At 40.7% G+C, this 19555-nt stretch overlaps 1 protein-coding gene across 3 annotated transcripts in view; it reads right to left on the reverse strand.

The window, feature by feature from the left end:
• The window catches only part of TENM2 (teneurin transmembrane protein 2), a 926033-nt gene that overhangs the window by 445054 nt on the left and 461424 nt on the right, over positions 1-19555 (reverse strand). The window lies entirely within an intron of this gene.

Consider the following 19555-nt stretch of genomic DNA (forward strand, 5'->3'; position numbering starts at 1 on the left):
ATGATGTCACCATGTCAGTTACTCTGTTTTCTCCTCGAAGGAAAACCGCCAGGTAAGGAAGTGGCAATCTCGATGTTTGTTTTTAATTGTAGGACAGCTATTCCCAATTTCCTTAAGCACTATATAGGTCACAAAAAATAGGTTCGCTCCCTTAAATAGTAAAAGAGGGTTGAAATCAACACCCTAACTCTCTTCCTGCTTCCTAATTGCAAAATTGGGGAATTATTGGTCATCTTTAGGGTTCCAGTTGCTTCCCCTGTGTGCTATGCAATCATTATTGTCATATTCTGTGGAATATTTCCCTATTTCCATATATAGGGTACGTATCTCTTTATACACAAAATACACAGACGTATAAAAATACATGCACATATATAGATGATACAATCCATGTGTTAGTATGTAATATAGTAAAAGAAAAAGATTATGCATAAACTGAGATATGACAACTGACTTTTCAATAGAGAGCTTTTAATAAAGACCGATGCTTCGCTAGATACAATCTAAGGCTATCCGACAGACTATGCTTATACACTTGGGGTCTACAATACAAGCCAAATGCATCCTTGTGGGCAGTTACTGATAAAGTACAGACACAGAGGAATAAGAATTTTTGGCAGAGGCATGACTGGCCATGAAATTTTGAGTCCTATTCCAGGGGTTGGAGTGAAAAATGAAAGGCGAAGTTCTATTTTTCACTGATTACAAAAAAGGGAGAATCACTGTGATTGTGGGATGTCCACTCCACCAGTGATGGAGAAGCATTTTCAGTATGGAAAGCATTTGATGGAGGAAGCCGTGTTTTTAGACAATGTTTGTCTGATGGGTGCACTGTCACTTGGGGGCTTTGCGCAAAAAGGTCTTTGCGGGGACCTGGTGAGAAGGACAGAGAAAGGAGCACTGACAGGGGACTTGGAACCTCAGTACTGTCTCTCGAAAACTGTATTGGAAATCTTGCTTATATTGCTTCCCACGGGATGGCCAAAGCGGAAGATCAGCTCTGAGATAGAGGCGTTATAGGGACCCCCTCTTTTACACTCTGATGGGTCCAGCCACTTCAGCATTTATGTTTCTAGGTTTGTTTTTGGGCAGGGACTGTCTGAAAGCCCATTATTCCTCTCTCTATTTTGGTTCCTCTATGTTAAAAAAATGATGTTCTGGCAGTTGGAGAAGGCAAGCGTGTGCATTTTCTAAGTGGGAATCATGCAGCGTCGAACATTGCTTTACCCAAATAAAACTTTTTGCTTTCAGACTTTCAGTGGGCATGTTCCTTTTTTTAGCTTAAAAATTTTCTGGTCTGTATTAACAGCTTCTTTCACTGGCTTAGTCTCTCCCATTTTGCCAGCTGTGGACCCTACCAGTGTGATTTCTTTTGTGCCCTGCTTTAAACAGTCTTAGAAACAGACCGGATTCTGCTATCAATCCGTGCAGAGAAATCACACCGACATGCATGGAGGCCCTATGCAGGAATCAAAGCCAGGGCATGGCTTCATCATATCTTAAAAAAAAAAAAAAAAAGCCCTCTTTTTATTTTGTCTGTTAATAACAAAAAATACACTCAAAGAGCTGAGATAGAGGTTAAATCAAGAAACCAGGCAATGAGAAACTGAACTTCCAGGATGTTATTTCTTTTATCTGTAAACTATAATAGGATCTAGTCCCCTTTTAAAAATGTTCAAGTATGAATACCTAGATAATTACAATAAAATAATACTGGTTAACATTTATTAAGGACCTATGATATCTTAGGCACTGTGCTAAGTACTTTTTTCTAATATAATAACCTTTTAGAGTAGGAACTATTATTAAAGCCCTATTTTACCCTTCTGGTAGTAGCTCAGCCAAGATTTGAACTAAGGCAGTCTGACAGCAGATAGCATATTCTTAACTACTCCTCAAAACTGCCCAACAGGCAAAGAACATTGTCGGCCCTGAAAAAACAAATGAAAGCACACACTAAGATGGTTTATTTAAGGTGGTTGGCTGGAATCTGAACAATCTAATTGAAAAGGAACAAAGACAACTCAAATTAGTTTATGCGAATGCTAAAATAATCATTAATAACAAGACATTCAAAATGTCCAACCAACCTGGAAAATGACAGACCCATGGCCCGGGGCAGCCAGAATTGGCTGGGCTGTGCAGAGGAGAAACACTGCAATCTGCTCCTTCCACCTGCTCAGGGTTACTTCTGGCTCCTCTTCCACAAACCAGAGACTGAGGTGGGCTTAGCTTTGTGGAAAGGCCAGGGGTTAGGACGAAGGTAAAATGGTCACTGACCTACAATTGGTTCTGGCTTTCTGCACTGGATAGCTCTTGCTTCCAGGAGTCCTCTTTTATCTCCAAATGTAAGGTAGGATGGAGAATAAGAAAAGGAAAATACAGATTTCAAATGCTTGCAATTATTTGCTGAGGAATTATTTTTAAGGCCGATCTTGATTATTTGCCTTGTTTCATTAATTCCTTTCTTGAACCAGGAAACTTTTATGTACCAGGTATTATGCTGGACAAGAAGGATGCAATGTTCAATGAGCCACAGCACTTTCCTCGAGATGCTCACAAAATCAGGGACTGTGCTGCTATACTGGGCAATAGGATCTAGGGTGGCAGGAGGATCTAGGTTTTGCTTCCCCTTCCACTGTCAAGAGGTGTTCCTAGGACTCCATTAGTCAGCTCTACTTGCTGACTAATGGAGTAGGGCCACATAACTATTAATGTAAAGAGAGAGGAAGTGATGGGTCAGTGATCAAGAAACAGTGGTACTTCCCATGGTTGGATGGAGAGGTGTTGGTGATCAAAGTGAATGCAGAGCCACCAACTAGAAGGAGTTTGGCTTCCTGAATAATCCATTGGATTGTGATGAAAGTAATATACATTATTCTTCAAAGTTAAGCTACAAGGGGGATCCAAGCTTTTCTGCTACCATAGTTACCATTACCTTAATACATGATCTATAAGCAAAGTGCTTTTGAAGATCTATTCTGTGATGAACTATGTTGACTCAGATCTAAATATTTCCCTTATTTTTAAGATCTTGTTTGATATTTCTTTTTTTTTTTATTTTTTTTTATTTTTTTTTAAAGATTTTATTTATTTATTTGAGACAGAGAGAATGAGAGAGAGAGAGCACATGAGAGGGGGGAGGGTCAGAGGGAGAAGCAGACTCCCTGCCGAGCAGGGAGCCCGATGCGGGACTCGATCCAGGGACTCCAGGATCATGACCTGAGCCGAAGGCAGTCGCTTAACCAACTGAGCCACCCAGGCGCCCCTTGTTTGATATTTCACTGTTGCTTGTATATGCTCCCAACAATTACTAATAATACTTTCATCACAATAAATCAGTCAGGTGTCTTTTTCTTGATAAAATAGATTTAATATAGGAAATATTTTAATAGATTCCTTTACCATAAATTAATCTAGGGTTCACATATTCTAAGGGATTTTTAATTTATAAGGTCTTTGGGGGGTATATCACTTGAAAAAGAGAAAAGCAATACTTCCCATGAGCTAGGCACTGTACTAAGACGTGTGTGTGTGTGTGTGTGTGTGTGTAAACACACACATACATACTGCTTCAATTTATCCTGACAAAATCCTATGAAGGAGAAACCTGGAGCAAAGCATTGGCTCAAGGTCACACAAAGATGCTCAATAGTGACCAGGATCTGAATCTATTACCTGACATCTACTATACCTGTGTTTTCTCAGTGTAGTGAAGAACACTTTCATGTTCTTTTGGCAAAACAGAATCCACTTTTGGCATAACAGAAATCCCCATGGACCATGAACCCACCACAGATTATTTATATCCTCATAATTGCCATGGGAGAATAAAAAGAATTCAATGAAAAGTTAACATACAAGTTACTACTTTTAAGGCACATCAGTGACAAGAGAGAGGCAACACCATATATTATTCACTTGAAATTAAAGGTCTGTGACTCCAGGTCCATCAGTTACAGTGCTGGTGGATGTTCTTGCCTAGCCCCGTCCACTAACAATCCCCTGGCTTCCCTTTTTCCCATCTCTCCCATACTCTAGACCCATGTGGTTTGCAAGTGTTGCCTCCATTCCTGGTGCACAGGTGGGCACCTGAGTCCAGCATGGCCAAACAGAGCATGGAATGCCTTTGGACACAGAGGTCACAAATAGGCATGCACTGTAAGCTGGGTCAAACAGATTGAATAAAACTCAATGATAGGGTGTTTCTTCCAACTATTGGAAAAAGAGAAGCTTTTTCTCTACTGAGAATGCCAGAAGACAAGATGAATGCCTGGAACTATCCTGGGGGGGAGAGGCAGACTCTAAACAAAGAGAGAAAGGGAAGCATGATAGATATATATCTTGCTTTCATATGGAGTCCAAGAACGGAACTGATCCTGAACAGAAGCGATCCAAGATAGGAACCTTTGCATCAGCCCCTCCTCGACTTTTCTATCTTATCATCTCAGTCAACACATTTTGTCTTTTTTTTTTGAGGTTAAATTGAAGTTCTGTCATTTGTAATCGTATGAATACTCAGCAGTAAAATCATTACTTGCTAAGTGACTTTCAGTGAAAAAACAGCGCCAGTGGCTTTTTAAAAAATTAGTATGCAAAACTTAAAAATATGAGACTGACAAAAGAGCTGTTGTGGTTGAGACAGGGCTGGCCCACGATCTACCCCCTTCTATTCTCCCAGCTCCTCCTGTACAGGGAACCTCAAGTCTCACTAGAACACCATTCAGGACCTTGAACAGCAGATGCTCCCTATTTGCCCCTGGGAATTATCTTCCCTGTGCTGTGTGAGACGGTTGTGAGAAAATATCCGACAAATACTTGATATTTAGTAAGTGCTTAATAATACATGTTAAAGCAAAGAGTGGAGAAAATCGAGACAAGGAAGAGGTTAACCTTTGGCATTTGAGTCACTAGGAATTATACTACTCCCTAGTATGTGCCTTCAGGTAGGTTCAGGGGACTCCAAGACATGGCCCTACAAATTCCAAACCCCTATGCCCCATGCTAAGGCTTATGGGTGGGAGATAAGCTCTGAACAGAGCATTCAGGGGAAGTATGATCCATACTTATGGTTTTGGCCTGCCTAGTTCCCATTGCCTTCTTCTGGAGCACTGTCTCTATCTTCCCTCTTCATTCCCAGGCCAGGAGGTTCACTGGGGAGACTTTACCTTTTGGCCAATGTGTATATTCTTTTCTCCTGGCCATAGTGGTTGGTTCAGGAAAGAGTATATGTCCCAAATTATTCCAATGAGATTCCATCTTAGGACCTTGTTGTTGGTATCCAGTGGGAAAGAGAGGCTCTCCAATTTGGCTGGGCTGTTATACAGGTAGATATGTAAGCCTAGACCTAGTGCAACTTATCTTGTCACCATAAGTGGAGTCGTCCTAAAAATGATGCCAACAGAAAAAAAGAGAAGAATCAAGAGATGGAGAGTATGTGTCTTAAGCGATTTAAGCATTTGGATCCAGCCATGCCTTTAACTGGAATTTCCCTGTTGTATGAGGCAACACATTTCCCTTTAATTTTTGCTAAAGCCAGGTGAAGTTTAGTTGTTGTCATTTTTAAGGGAGATCATTCTAATAATGCAAGCAAAAGCATTCCAGAGAGCTTAGACCTAAGGAGTTAGGGGCTAGTTCTCCAAGCTACAGTTTGAACTTTAAGCATGGCATTTGACCATTGTCCCTGACCATGGCATCAGGGACAGAAAAAAAAAATGTGAGTTTAGAAAATTTTAAGTGTGACACATTGGGTAAGGGGTCTCACTTGCCATGTTCTACGTTTTCTCTTCTATAAAATGAGGAGTGACACTAATTCAGGTTCACAAATGGCAGCCTGTAGGCCAAGATGACCCATGAATATGTCTTGTTTAGCTATTATATTTCTTCTACCCTTAGCATGCCTTTTTTTTTTTAAATTTTTGTTTTAAAGATTTATTTCTTTGAGAGAGAGAGAGAGAGAGAGAGAGAGAACAGGGGTAAGGGGCAGAGGGAGAGAGAGAGAAACCCAAGCGGACTCCACACTGAGTGCGGAGCCCCATGCGGGGCTTGATCTCACCACCCTGAGCTCAAGACCTGAGCTGAAATCAGGAATTGGACGCTTAATAGCCTGAGCTTCCCAGGTGCCTCTCTAGTGTGCCTTTTAAGAAAGTGAGTAGGCAGGTGTTACGCTTAGGCAAAAGTAACAGTACTTTAGCATTTACTGTCTCACATCTGCCTGCCTGGTACTCGTAGATATTTGGGTTTGCAATACCTTGACTAATGCTCTTTTAGTACCACCATTTGACATTTCCACCTTGGATTTGCCTATTTCTCACGCCTGAATTTGTAAGTTTGGCAGTTTATTATGTCGGGACATACCTGAAGAGGGATGAAGGGGGTAGCATACCTGCCAATTAAACTTCTATTTGAACCCTATGAAAGTGACTCTCCTGGGGATTTTCCTATTGATGAGAGGACTGTTCATACATTCAAGATGTGGATGATATAGAAGCATCCCACAGGGCCTGTATCTCAGCGATCAATCCATCTGCCTTCTCTACTGCTTCCCCTTTTCCTGCAGGGCTAGAAATCAATTGTGTGTTAGCTACTCTCTAGGCCTGAATCCGGGGAGCCTGGGAATTGAAATGCACATTGTTTCATTAGCCACATCAGCAAGGAACAACAAAAGGAAAGAAAGGAGCTACCCTCAATGACTTCCCCACAAGGAGTGCGTGTTAAGAAATAGTTGATTTATTTTCCCATGGCACTGAGGAAAATTAGGAAAAATAAAGAAAATTCAGTGACTACATTAAACTATATCACATGATATCCAGAGATGAGGGTGGGCTGAGACAGGAGACCAGGAGACAGGAGAGAAAAACTCTGAACATATATGAAATCTCTATACACATATTCCTTGGCAGACTGTATAGTTGGGGAGCGGGGGAAGAAATGCTATCTTTTTTAAGCATTCGATATGTGAAAAAGTTTTCTGTTTGTTCAGATTGGCTCAAAATACCATGCAGGGCTGCATTAATGAAGATTAAGTATATTTAGAGAGAATAATTCAAAAGACTTTATCAATTTGGTACGATTTCCTTCCAAATGGAAAAACCTTAATTTAACAGGATATAGATGAACTCCTAGATTTATTAAAATAGTTTGGAGTTGAATAGATGGAATAGGAGTCACAAACCATTTGTCTCTGGTATTTTAGATTCTTTACCTTGAATTAAAACCCAAATAACACAAACTCTCAATTTCGTGTGATGTTCTAAAGAGAGGCTGGTACACATTTTGATATTTCCTTCCAATGTGTGACATCCTTTTTGACCTTCTTTTCACCCCTTTTTGGAACAAAAGAATTACAGTGACAAATGCAAATGTGTGCAATCTTCTATTCACTGGTTGGCTAAAAGGAAAATATAGTTTTATACTTCTCTGGCACCCAAAACTCACTTAACTCTTCAGGCTGGAGAAGGTTAAAAGCAAGTAAGCACAGGGTACTAGGATTATAAACTCCGGGAAAACAGAAACTATGCCAACCTTTGGCCAATGACTATACCCGTGATTACTATTAAAGATAGCATTACTTTAGGATATGATTTAGCCTAAAATGGAAGGGTGAGTGATTTCTGTGAAAACCACAATTCCTGCTTCAAATGATCTAACCACAGGAAGAGTAGGAAAAAGAGGAGGAGGGGGAGGAGAGGAAGCAGCAAACCCTGAACTTCCACTGCATTCTATGGGTCAGGCTCTGTGTCAATCCTACTCATACATTGTTTTATCTCTTTACCAAAATAAGGCCCCCCAGAACAATAAACAAACCTTTCAAGTTGCCATTATCTCTCCCTCCCATTTTACAGAAGGGGAAACGGAGGCTTTGGGGATTACATAATTTTGTCCAAAGCCTCAAAGTTAAGAAGTGATGGAGCCAGAATTTGAAATAGACAATGATTCTTAAGCCTAATCTTACAGTTATTGTTCTCACTATGACACTGTTGAGGTTCTGGTCGGCTGTTCTCTATTAAATTAACCCTGAACTTGGTTGTAAAAAACTCTTCAAAGTTATAACCTATGGGTCAGTTAACGTCACCTTGTGATTTACTCCCAGAATTCCCAGAATTCCTTCCTCTCTCCATTCACTCACTCTCACATTCTATTCATTATATGCCAGATATATTGCTGTGCCCACTAGCCTGACCAAAGCCTTGCTCAACCTGGGTGATTTCTCACTAGGGCCAGGGGATCTGCTGGTAGGCAAAAAACCCCCTTCATATGTTGGCTGACATCTTTGTAACGTTAGAAACAACATGGCGGACTGGAATCACGCCTGTGTTAGTTCTCGGAAGGCCGGAAGCATCTCCGTCAGGTCAGTGTAGTGGAAGAGGCTGGGCTGATGCACGAAGGAGCCTCCTTGGCATTGGTGGAGGTGGAGAGTGGCTGCACTTCTTCTCTACCTTAAGCACACACTGCCATGGCATCCAACTGCATTAATGAGTTTCCTGGGGATTGGAAGTGGAGCTGTGGAGGGCTTGTTAAACTGGAGTTCAGAAACCCTTCCTTCTGAAATGATGTGCTCTGGCTCCCAGTGGTACGAGCTGCGGCCAGTGCCGCGTGGGCCTGCCCCGCAGCATGCAGTGGTCATCCACAAACGCGTCTCACTCTGGCCCTGCAAGCCCCAGGCCTGGCCCTCACCATCCCCCAGACTAGTGTGACCCTTCTCTTGGACTTCCCGGGTGAGCTGACCTGGGTGTGTGCTGGTGAACACAACGATCTTGGGGGAATGAGGAAAAACAGGAGAGAGGGAGAGGGAAAAACCCCTCCGGTTTGTAGGTGGAGCCGATCGATGTTTCATCTTCCATGGCGCGCACAGAACCCGAGCTTACATTCAATTTCCAAAAGCACTGTCCTTCTACTCGCTCTGAAAATTAAGCAATCACCTTCCCCCTATTAAGTGGCAGAAGCTGCAAGTCCGATGATGCTAAGAACAGTCAAGCCAAGTGCAGACATGCATCTGATTAGAAATATGGTGAAGAAAAGTGCTTCTGTACTGGGGACTTTTGTTGTCCAGCAGAGATCTGGCCAGTGAGCTAGGTGAGCAGACCCTGTGTTCACAGAGTCTGACAGCTGCTTGACTGACTCACCTACATTTGCTTTTTAATCCACAGCAGCCTTCCCATAATGTTCACTTCTTTTCCGCCAGCAGTATTTTAAGCTGAGGTGGGGAAAATTAAAAGCTACTAATTCCTTGGTGAAAAGATCAAAAAAGTCCCCAAAAGGCAGCTAAGGGGACTTTTTGTCTCTTTAATTGCTCTCATTTCACTTTGACTGCTCCCTTGTACTTCTTTTGTTTTTACATCTTTTGCTCCAAGTGCCAAAAGCCTTCTTCCTCTTGCATTTATGATAAAGCAAGTTACACAACAGTGTGCTGCGAAGAGCTGAACTTGGAAATGATCTCAATGTCTTACTAAGGTGTGGTGTGAGCTTACTCCCTTCCCAGGGCTGCATGTGGGAGAATCAGCTTGTTTGGGCCATTGGCCAATTCATGTTTTAAAGGCCAAGCCTGGTGAACTATACTATTAACAGTAATTTAGAAGCCTGCTATTAATTATAAGAAAACTTAGAACCAATACAGAAAATCCCTCATCTATGAACTTCATAAATTCTGTCAAGAGGGTTGAAGCTTCAACTTGCATTTAGACTGGCCATGCACTTACGCAGTCCCTTTCATTTACTCTTTACATTCCCAGGGAGCCATGTCCCAGTACTTCTGTTCAATTTGCTGTCTGCTACAGAACTGGACTCTGAGGAGGCAGTAAGTAGGGAAGGTGAAGAATCAATGCTTTCTCCAATTCTAGGGCCCCAGAACTTCTTTTGTGTCTGCCTCCTTCACATCTTGTTTTTGGTTGTATATTTACTACCATATTTCCTAGTACATAGTATCATTTACTGAGTATTTCTTCTTTAAATTAACTCAGTTTTTTCCCTTAAATTTATCTGAGAAAAAAACCCCTGTATCTCTACTTTATAACACAAGGAAAATTTACGATAGTATTAATGTCGTAAATAGAAGGTAACAGCAAAAACAAATATAGGGTATGAAAAACAAGTAGGAACAGAAGCGTTTACAAAATCGTATGAAATGCTATTGCCAGCTAATTATAAGTACGATTGTCATGATTTGTGGTAGTTAGGTTTTATAAAGTCACCATGAACACTGGACTAGGGAATGCTGAACCATTCCCCTCCAGGAAATACAGGGTTAGGTTCCTAGGGAGTCTCTGATCACCAAATTTTCATCAACCTGTCAATAAATAGTTTTGTTTTATGTGTGCTTCTGCTTAAAAACATCTTATTTAATAGATAGTGTTGATTCATTAACATTGAACTCATGGCCAACAGCAACGTAACTCCTGCCTGAACAAAGCCTACCTGACACACTTTCTCCGTAAGGCACATCCCAGCCTTCTTGTGCTTTGGATTGCTAGATAGCCCTCCAGCACTGCACTCAAGGGCCATTTTAAACAGCAGGGTTATCAACAAAAAGCACAAAAATGTGGAAAACCTGGCACTGAATGGACCATCAAAGGACACTCTTTAATTTCATAAGAACTGCAATAAGAAGGCAAAGCGGGCACTCTGATCTTTCACTGCTCTGCACATGTCCTTGAATAACGAGTACTGATTTTGGGGTCACCAATACATTTTAGGGAGGATGCAAATTGACACATACAAAATCCATGAATAATAAGGATCGACTATATTATGAAGTCATACTAATATCAAATGGAAGTTTTCTCCTTGAGATAATGAAGAAGATTCTAAGAGTATAAACACCAAACACTGCTCTTGCTATGTGATTCAATGTACTTAATGCCAAGTGTGTGACCCAGCTATTCCCCTGGAGTATCACACCCCTGGTACTTGTCTCAGGATATGGGAAATTCTCCCTTATCTCTATAAATTTGGGATATTTGAGAGGGTCTGTGGCTTCTGGGAGCTTGGCCCCAGTCTCTCTAGAACACTGACAGGTGGCTCTCAACCCTCCATGGCAAAGTATAAAGGTGGCTATTTTTCTTTCCTTTCTCCCTCTCTCCCCTGCTGCCCCAGTTCCAGCTGATGTGGCCTTCTAGAGAATTGTGCTGGGAGCGGAACAGATTTTGTGAGCAACAATTGTAGAAGATCTTTGTAATGCCAGGGCTTATAAAGCATTCCAAGAAAGCTGATCTCTCTAAGCCACATTTGTCCTAGTGTGTTACCTGCTTCCAACATCAAGAGGAGGGCAGTGACTAATACACCTCTTAAAACTCACGTATTCAAGTAATTCTGCCCTACTTTATGTTGTTTTAAGTCTACTGGTACCAGGACTACAACAGAAGAGTGGGTCCTAGCAAAGTCACTGTATACAGGACAATAGGAAGTCATATGTTCTCACTTTTCACAAGAGATTGCAGCACAAGTGCTCACCCAATCTTGGGAATTTTGGATACCAAGAAAGTGCACTTGAGATCTCACCATGTATAGTCTAGGCTACTGAGGATCATGTGCACCTCTCTTGCCTCACCCCCCTATTGAATTATGTAAAGGTTCTTGGTTGGTAGGGCAGTGAATATTTCCTCTAACATCACATCTCTCTTTGGGCTGTTTCTTGGTTCTGAGTTGCTAAAGACCTTTTGTCAATGCAGCCTTTGTAATTAACAGAGGACCTCTGAGGATGAAGCACAAAATCCCCTCCAGCCAGCAGGCCATGTTGCCGCCTACCCCTGTGGGTCTACTTGGCATTTCAAAGGTTGCATGCTGGATGCGTTCTTTTCACTTTACATTTAGGATGCAAACTTTCTTCTTTCCACTTCATTACCACTATGATATTCTGTACAACAATAATGGACTCTAAAGACACCCTAAGCTCTGGGTGACAGCCTGATACACACTAAACTGTTGAAACCCTTGGCCAAGGGCTAAGGTGAGTGCAAGTCAGATTAGACGTTAACACCTGGCCAGGTAAACACATAGATTTTGCCATCAAAGAATTCACATGGAATAAGATGGTTTTCATGTTGTTTCCCTAGACTAAGGCTTGGGCAGCCTACACACATACGTATACGTGACTTTTAAAGAAAGGCATGGTGAGCCTAATCTAGGTTTTTATCCAGATTAAGTATCCCATTTTAGAATTATTATCTTAATTCCTTTTGTAGGAAAGACTGTGCTATTTTGCTAATGTGGATAAATTCTACTGTTCGCTGTATACTACTGAGCCTATTGCTAGAGAAGAAACCCATGGGGTTTTGTGAGAATGGAGGGAGAGAGTTCTTATAAGGATTAAAGAACAATGTGAAAATGAATTTTCTATTCCCTCCCACCATCACTCTTGTGGAGACCCTGTTTCCTCATCACCAAGTTATTTTCACAGGCACTTACTTACTCTTCCATTACAGGTTTACCTTCTGACGTCCCCGCACATACCCCACAGGCAGATAATCTCCTTTGAGCCATAATATTCATATGTTTGTCCTGCTTAACAACCTATAATGGCTCCCTGTTGCCCAACACACTAGGCCTAAATACCTTTGTTGCCGTGGTCAAAGATCCTACTCAACTCAGCCACTTTTTTTTTTCTTCTCTTTTTGAACACTAGTCTTCTACCTAAACACTTACTGGTTTCAGCAGATTCCTCACACATATGATATGGGTACCCATCTGAGTATCCTCATTCACCCACCCCTTTCTAGCTCACAAAATCTTCTCTTTTCACTCCAGCCCAAAAGGTACTACCATCGATGGATTCCCTACAGCGGGGGTGGGCAAACTTTTTCTATAAAAAGCCAGATAGTAAACATTTCAGCTTCTATTGTCTATGTGGTCTGTGCCACAACTACTCAACTGTTTATTCTAGCTTGAAAAGGGCCATAGACAATAAGTCAGTGAACAGTGTGGCTGTGTTCCAGGGAAGATTTATTTATAAAACTAGGCAGTAGGTCAGATTCGGTCCATGGGCCAACCCCCACCCTACAACAACAAGACAAACATATATATGCTCTCAATCATTCACTTACTTTCATTTGCCCTTGAATGACATGCAAAGCTCAGCTTTGGTTCACAATTTAGAAATTAAGCCCCTTGATGACAGAGGAAAACAAGACTAAAACAAGACCAAGCTAATGTTTCAGTGCTTCCTCTGTGTCAAGCGCTCTTCTAAAATCTTACATTTTATCTGATCCTCATGCAATCCTGGATGTTGGATTTTATTATTATCTCTATGTTGCAGTTAAATAAAGTGGGGCACTAGAGAGGGCTTGAAGTGAGCCTTCCCAAAGTTGCACATGTAAAAAGTGGCAGAGCTAAGATTCAAAGCCAGGGAGCCCAACTACAAAGACAGTGCTGCTAACAGACTTGTCATATTGCCTCTCAAACACTCTTTATGTCATACAAACATAGGCACATTTCATCTTTTGTTTTTAATATTTACTAAAAAGTAATTAACGAGTAATTTGTCTGCTTATGAAAGTATACTTACTCACTGTAAAGAGTTTGAACAATACAGAAATGGAGAGAGAGAATTTCTGCTTCCAGAGAGAAGCACTATTTTGGTATCTATTTTTTCAGTCTCTCTCTCTTTCCCTACTAAGGGACCACCCTGGAGCTCCCCTAATCAGCTTGAATTTGGCTGGATTAGCCCATCCTCTTCTCCCCTCTGTAAAACATACCAACATACCCAGAGCATGCAGCTTGTAGGCTGCTCTATAATAACTTTCTCCCCTTTTGCGTCTGCAAATTGTGTTTGTCCCAAACCTATTTATGCCAGTTGCATTTTAATCTAATTTCACAATTCAGTTAAATATAGCATGAACCTATAAAATGGTGTTAACACAGAGCGTTTTCTTAAGTTCTGTGCTTTGAAAAAAAACTCCATGCATGCAAATTGCTCCAAACAATATTGTCAAATTAGGTATGGATACAACTGAAGAAAATTGATGGGGAATATGTAAACATCTAGAAGGATTCAGGATTCAGACTTCTTTGCAAGCCTTTTAATTTTCGCTTTATTTTGAAGAACCCAAATAGGAATTATACATGCTGAATAAAGGGAGTAGTCTATGTAAGAAACAGTTCCGCACTCTAAGAAAAAGCTTGGCCTTCCCCCTTAAGATCAGTGAAAAAAAAAAACTTTTCTAGGTTTTAAATTTTTAGCTTATGTATGGAGTGATTTTTTTCCCCCCACTCTTTGCTTTACTGTTTTAGTTAAGCCATCAATCACTTGATTTGGTCCATGTAGAATATAAAAGCTTCTCGTGTGTGTGTGTGTATGTGTGTGTGTGTGTGCGTGTGTTTTCTTTTCACAAAACTAGGGACATACTACATACATTCCTTGATACGCTGCTTTTAAGAATGTATTTAGAAAATCTTTTCCATGCCATTAAATATTCTTACAAAATATAAAATTTCTTCAAAATCTTTTAATTTGTAGATGTCATATTTAACCAATTCTCTGTGTTGCACGTTTAGAATTTCCCACTTCTGCTCTTATAAATAGCTCATGATGTTTATTCGATAGTCATTGAGCATCTACTTAGCTGCCAGTCACCATGAAACAACTAACAGACATTTAAACATAAATTTGAACACTGTTTCTTTGGATAAATTCCTAGAAATAAACCACCTGGTTCAAAAGGTAACAGAATTTTAAACTGTATACTGCTATACTACATTATACTTACTCCAGTATACCTGTTTCTCTCCCAGTCCCTGAGAATAGGGACCATGTCTTGTTTATCTTTTTATCCCACAGCACTGAACATAGACTGTGCCCAGAGTAGGTACTCAAAAAATGTTTATTGAGTCTTGAATAATGAATAGTCCTTGACTGAAGTACTTATTTACTAGAATTACAGATTTTTTTTCCTAAACACTCCTAGTAAAGTCAATTAAAAATCATTACTTGCATTTGTAACAGAAGGCAGGATAAGAGAAAATATCCAAAGTGAAAACCCCTTTTGTCAAGGATGCATCTGAGGGCTTTAGTTAAACCTAGTTCTGAGTTACCAGCAGTTTAGAAACTCACCAATGCATCCCAAATCTCAGGAGAGTTTCCAGAAAGAGCTGGAAATTCTCAGGATAGAAATTCCATCTGCTGAGGGACCACATAGTCTGGTGTCCTGCTCATTTTTCCTGGTGAGAAGACCTTGGGAAGTCTCACATTGGACAGAAGCCCCAGTGTGTCCTCTGGACCACTTGCTAATTGGGCAACATTCATTCTCTCATTGGATGCACTGGGGAGACTACCACAGAAATACGGTGTTAAAGATAGGTTTTAGAAGTCATTACAGAGAAAATCATGGGTATACGGACTCACAGGCTTGCAGACTGCAGCTGACAGTTCTCCATTTTCTCACTCACCATTCCGCACAGAATATATTGACATGGCATTTCGGAGACTTTGTATACCCCTCTTGATCCAGTGATTGGATATTACCTAGAGTTTCTTCTCAGCCACTCTGGAAAACTGTATGGAGGTTCCTCAAAAAGTTGAAAATAGAGCTACCATATGATCCAGCAATTGCACTACTGGGTATTTACCCCAAAGATACAAAAGTAGGGATCCGAAGGGGTACGTGCACCCCGATGTTTATAGCAGCAATGTCCACAATAGCCAAACTGTGGAAAGAGCCAAGATGTCCATCAACAGATGAATGGATAAAGAAGATGTGGTATATATATACAATGGAATATTATGCAGCCATCAAAAGGAATGAGATCTTGCCATTTGCAACGACGTGGATGGAACTGGAGGGTATTATGTTGAGTGAAATAAGTCAAAAAGAGAAGGACATGTATCATATGATCTCACTGATATGAGGAATTCTTAATCGCAGGAAACAAACTGAGTGTTGTTGGAGTGGGGGGTGGGGTGGAGGGATGGGGGGACTGGGCGATAGACACTGGGGAGGGTATGTGCTCTGATAAGCGCTGTGAATTGTGCAAGACTGTTGAATCTCAGATCTGTACCTCTGAAACAAATAATGCAATATATGTTAAGAAAAAAAAAAAGAAGAAGAAGAAGAAGGTAGCGGGAGGGGAAGAATGAAGCAGGGGAAATCGGAGGGGTAGACGAACCATGAGAGATGATGGACTCTGAAGGGCAGGCAGGGTTCTAGAGGGGAGGGGGGTGGGAGGACGGGTTAGCCTGGTGGTGGGTATTGAGGAGGGCACGTTCTGCATGGAGCACTGGGTGTTATGCACAAACAATGAATCATGGAACACTTCATTTAAAACTAATGTTGTAATGTATGGGGATTAACATAAGAATAAAAAAAAAAATAACAAAAAAAAAAAAAAAAAAAAAAAAAACAATTGTGACTTCCTAATGCCCTTTTATAAACCCTATTAGGCAACTGGGGCTGTTCATGTACTAATTCAATGGATGTCCATCTGTAAGGTATTTTTGTACTTCTTCTAGAGCTTATTACAGCTAAGAAAGATGGTCCCTGATACAGCTACTGAGATGATAAGTGGCAAGATGAAGAATATAGCCCAGTTAGCACCTGGTTTGGTGTTTCTCCAGCTACATCTAAAGAAGACTATGGAGTAAACTTAGGTACCCAGAACTTTTGGTAATGAAAGTCAAGTTTGTTCCAAAGTGTGCTAACTATCCTGAGCACTGTCAGAGAGATATGTGTACATCACACTTCATCTAAAGAAGCTGCCCTCATCATATCTCATCCACCTGAGAATCAACCAACCTAACTTCCTTTCTTTTCTTCCTTCCCTTTTTAAAATATCAAGGAGGCAATTGTTCTGATTGGCAATTGGGGTAGCCTTTCTCGCAGCTCTGTAAGAACCCAGCTTCTGCTGTTGGCATGTGGGTCACCTGCTTCTTCTAGGCATGCCCTTAGATTAGTTAATTTGTTAGCTTGCTTGAATCACAGTCGAGAACCCTTCAGCTTTGGTTTGCAGCAATAAATTCAACTGACAGCTGAAATTTGGAACGCTCACTTAATATTGATTCTGAATGTAATAACAAGCGACATGACCTTTTGGATGGTGTAAAATATGGCCGCCACAACATCTGTGCCACATTTCTTGCTGTTTAGTAATATGCTGTAACAGCATGGAGCTGGCATTAAAGCTAAGCTTTATTATCAAGCAGATCACTCCATCTCTCCGGCTTCATTTTAAAAAATGCTTTCAGTTTCTGGAGCTGATATCATGGCTAATACATGTTGCTGTTTTTGAGACCTAATTTCTCCTGCAGTAAGAAAGAGAAAGATATCTGATGACCAAATAGGAAGGCAGGGAAGAATAGGGAGGGTAAGGAAGGCTACCTGACACCCCAAATTCCAATGGACCAGAAACTGATACAATCCATGACGGTAGCAGAATTCCCAATTGCATCCTTGAAAATTCTATGAAAGTCTATGAAGTTGATGTCATCTAGTGATTCCCACAAGATGTGAAAATATCTTTCTTTTTCTCAGCCAACTGCCCCCGCATTAAAAAAAAAAAAAAAAAAAAAAAAAAAAAAAGATGATTACCAATGGTACTTGCCCTGACGCCTGAGAATCATTCTAATTTAGCATTGCCCTAGGAAATCCTAAACTAATTTTGCTAGGATGGATACAGGGATGTTTGCATCTGATTTACTCTCACTGTTTTTCTTTGAAGTCTTGGTATCTTTCAAACATTCTCCAAGTAGGCAGAACATCAATTTGTGCACTTTAAAAAATCCAATTTAAGCAGGTTAAAAATTGTCAAAATAGTCTAACCATATTTCTCCAACAGAATTTCCAACCATAGAGCACACACAAAAAATGCTTAACTTAAAAGCATTCTATCATTTCAATATATTCCATGGTTCAGATTGGCTTGCACTGGGTGAATAGTGAGGATTTAAATCTCTTTAATCACAAGAGGTAGATCTGGACTCTGAAACAATAGAGCATCTTTTCTCACTGTGGGGATATTTTGATGGTTTGGCTAAGCCATTTCTGGAGGGTATAAGCAAAAAGTTTTAAATCCTTTTTCTCTGAAGGGGAAAAAAAATCATGTTTAGGAAGTCGTCTTCTCTGTAAAATATGCTTCCGAAATAGAAGACTTGTGAGTTGTTTCCAAGCAGCTAAACATATAGAAAATGGAGAATAGTTTTATTTGTTCTTCCGGTTGATAGGATATGAATTCTACTTAACATGCAAGCCTGGCTACAGGAGGTGCTGACACTTGGTACACTGGCCAGCTAGCCAAAGCAAATTATTAATAGGGCACTTTTGGTATTAGGACCTGTAGAAGAGTGGGTGTGATACTTGGGAAGTGTTTTATTCAAAGAAAATACCAGGTCTAATAGGTAACTGAAAACATCAGACTGCATAGTCGTAACACCAAATGACAGAAGTTGCCCTGTACCCTTTCCCCACGGAAAACTAGGAGAACACCCATTAGGATTTACTTCCAGTAGAGTAGAGAGCCATGGTGCCTTAAAAGAAAAAAAAAAAAAAAAAAAAAAGGCAACTAATCAAGCCCTAAGTGAGCTGTCCTGATAGTGAGACATTGGTAAGAAGAAAATCTCACACAGTTGACAAGCCTTTAGGTAGATTTCCAAGACTGACAGGCAGCTATCACTGGTAATCCATGCTATTTTCTCCCATTAGATTCCAGGAATTATTAGGCTGTTTTTTTTGATATATTATTTGTTCAAGTATTAGGTCTTTGAGGACAGATCAGAAACGCTGGAGGCCCCTCCCATATTTCAGGGAGCACATACTTATTTATAAAGACCAAGCTCATTATTCATGCATTATAATGTGGGTAAATGTGATTGGATTCCTTTATTGACAGCAGCCTATGCCAGATGGCTGAAATGCCACTTTCATTTTGGGAAGAAAGAAAGCCTTCACAGCAAAGAGGAAGCCTGGAGTTGCAAGGTAAAATCATTCTTAATTATCAGTCCCTGGCAATGTATGGTCCCCACTACATTTAGGCATTTATGATTAGAAAGTGAATTTCAAACTAAGGACTCTTCTGGTACAAAGTCCACTATTAAAAGCCGAGTACAGGGACGCCTGGGTGGCTCAGTCGGTTAAGCGTCTGCCTTCAGCTCAGGTCATGATCCCAGGGTCCTGGGATCGAGCCCCGCATCGGGCTCCCTGGTCAGCGGGAAGCCTGCTTCTCCCTCTGCCTCTCTATCTCTCATGAATAAATAAAATCTTTTAAAAAAAATAAAAATAAAAAAAATAAAAGCAGAGTACAAATGGCAGTGGGTTCGAGGGACTGTAAGGGGTGCTGGACCCAGATAATCAAAAACATGCCAGCTTTAAGATGAGTTTTGGCTCTGGGCTTAGAATGAATCAATCCTCAAACTTGGCAAGCTATAATTAATTCCAGGAGTGTATCACTCATCTGTGTAGTGGCCGCTCCCTCAAATAGAGATCTTATAAAACTCTCCCTGGTGAAATCAGCGAAGCCATCAGACATAGCCATATGTTCAAAGCTCAGAGAGGATTGGTCATGAGGCAGTTGTCCATGGATTGAGATGTTAACTGCCCAACAAAATTTTAGTAGCATAGGTTGAGAGCCTCACAGT

This window comes from Mirounga angustirostris, unplaced genomic scaffold (genome assembly GCF_029215605.1).
Source record: "Mirounga angustirostris isolate CCGP_5_RB_7025 unplaced genomic scaffold, mMirAng1.0.hap1 SCAF_7, whole genome shotgun sequence".
Lineage (NCBI taxonomy): Eukaryota > Metazoa > Chordata > Mammalia > Carnivora > Phocidae > Mirounga > Mirounga angustirostris.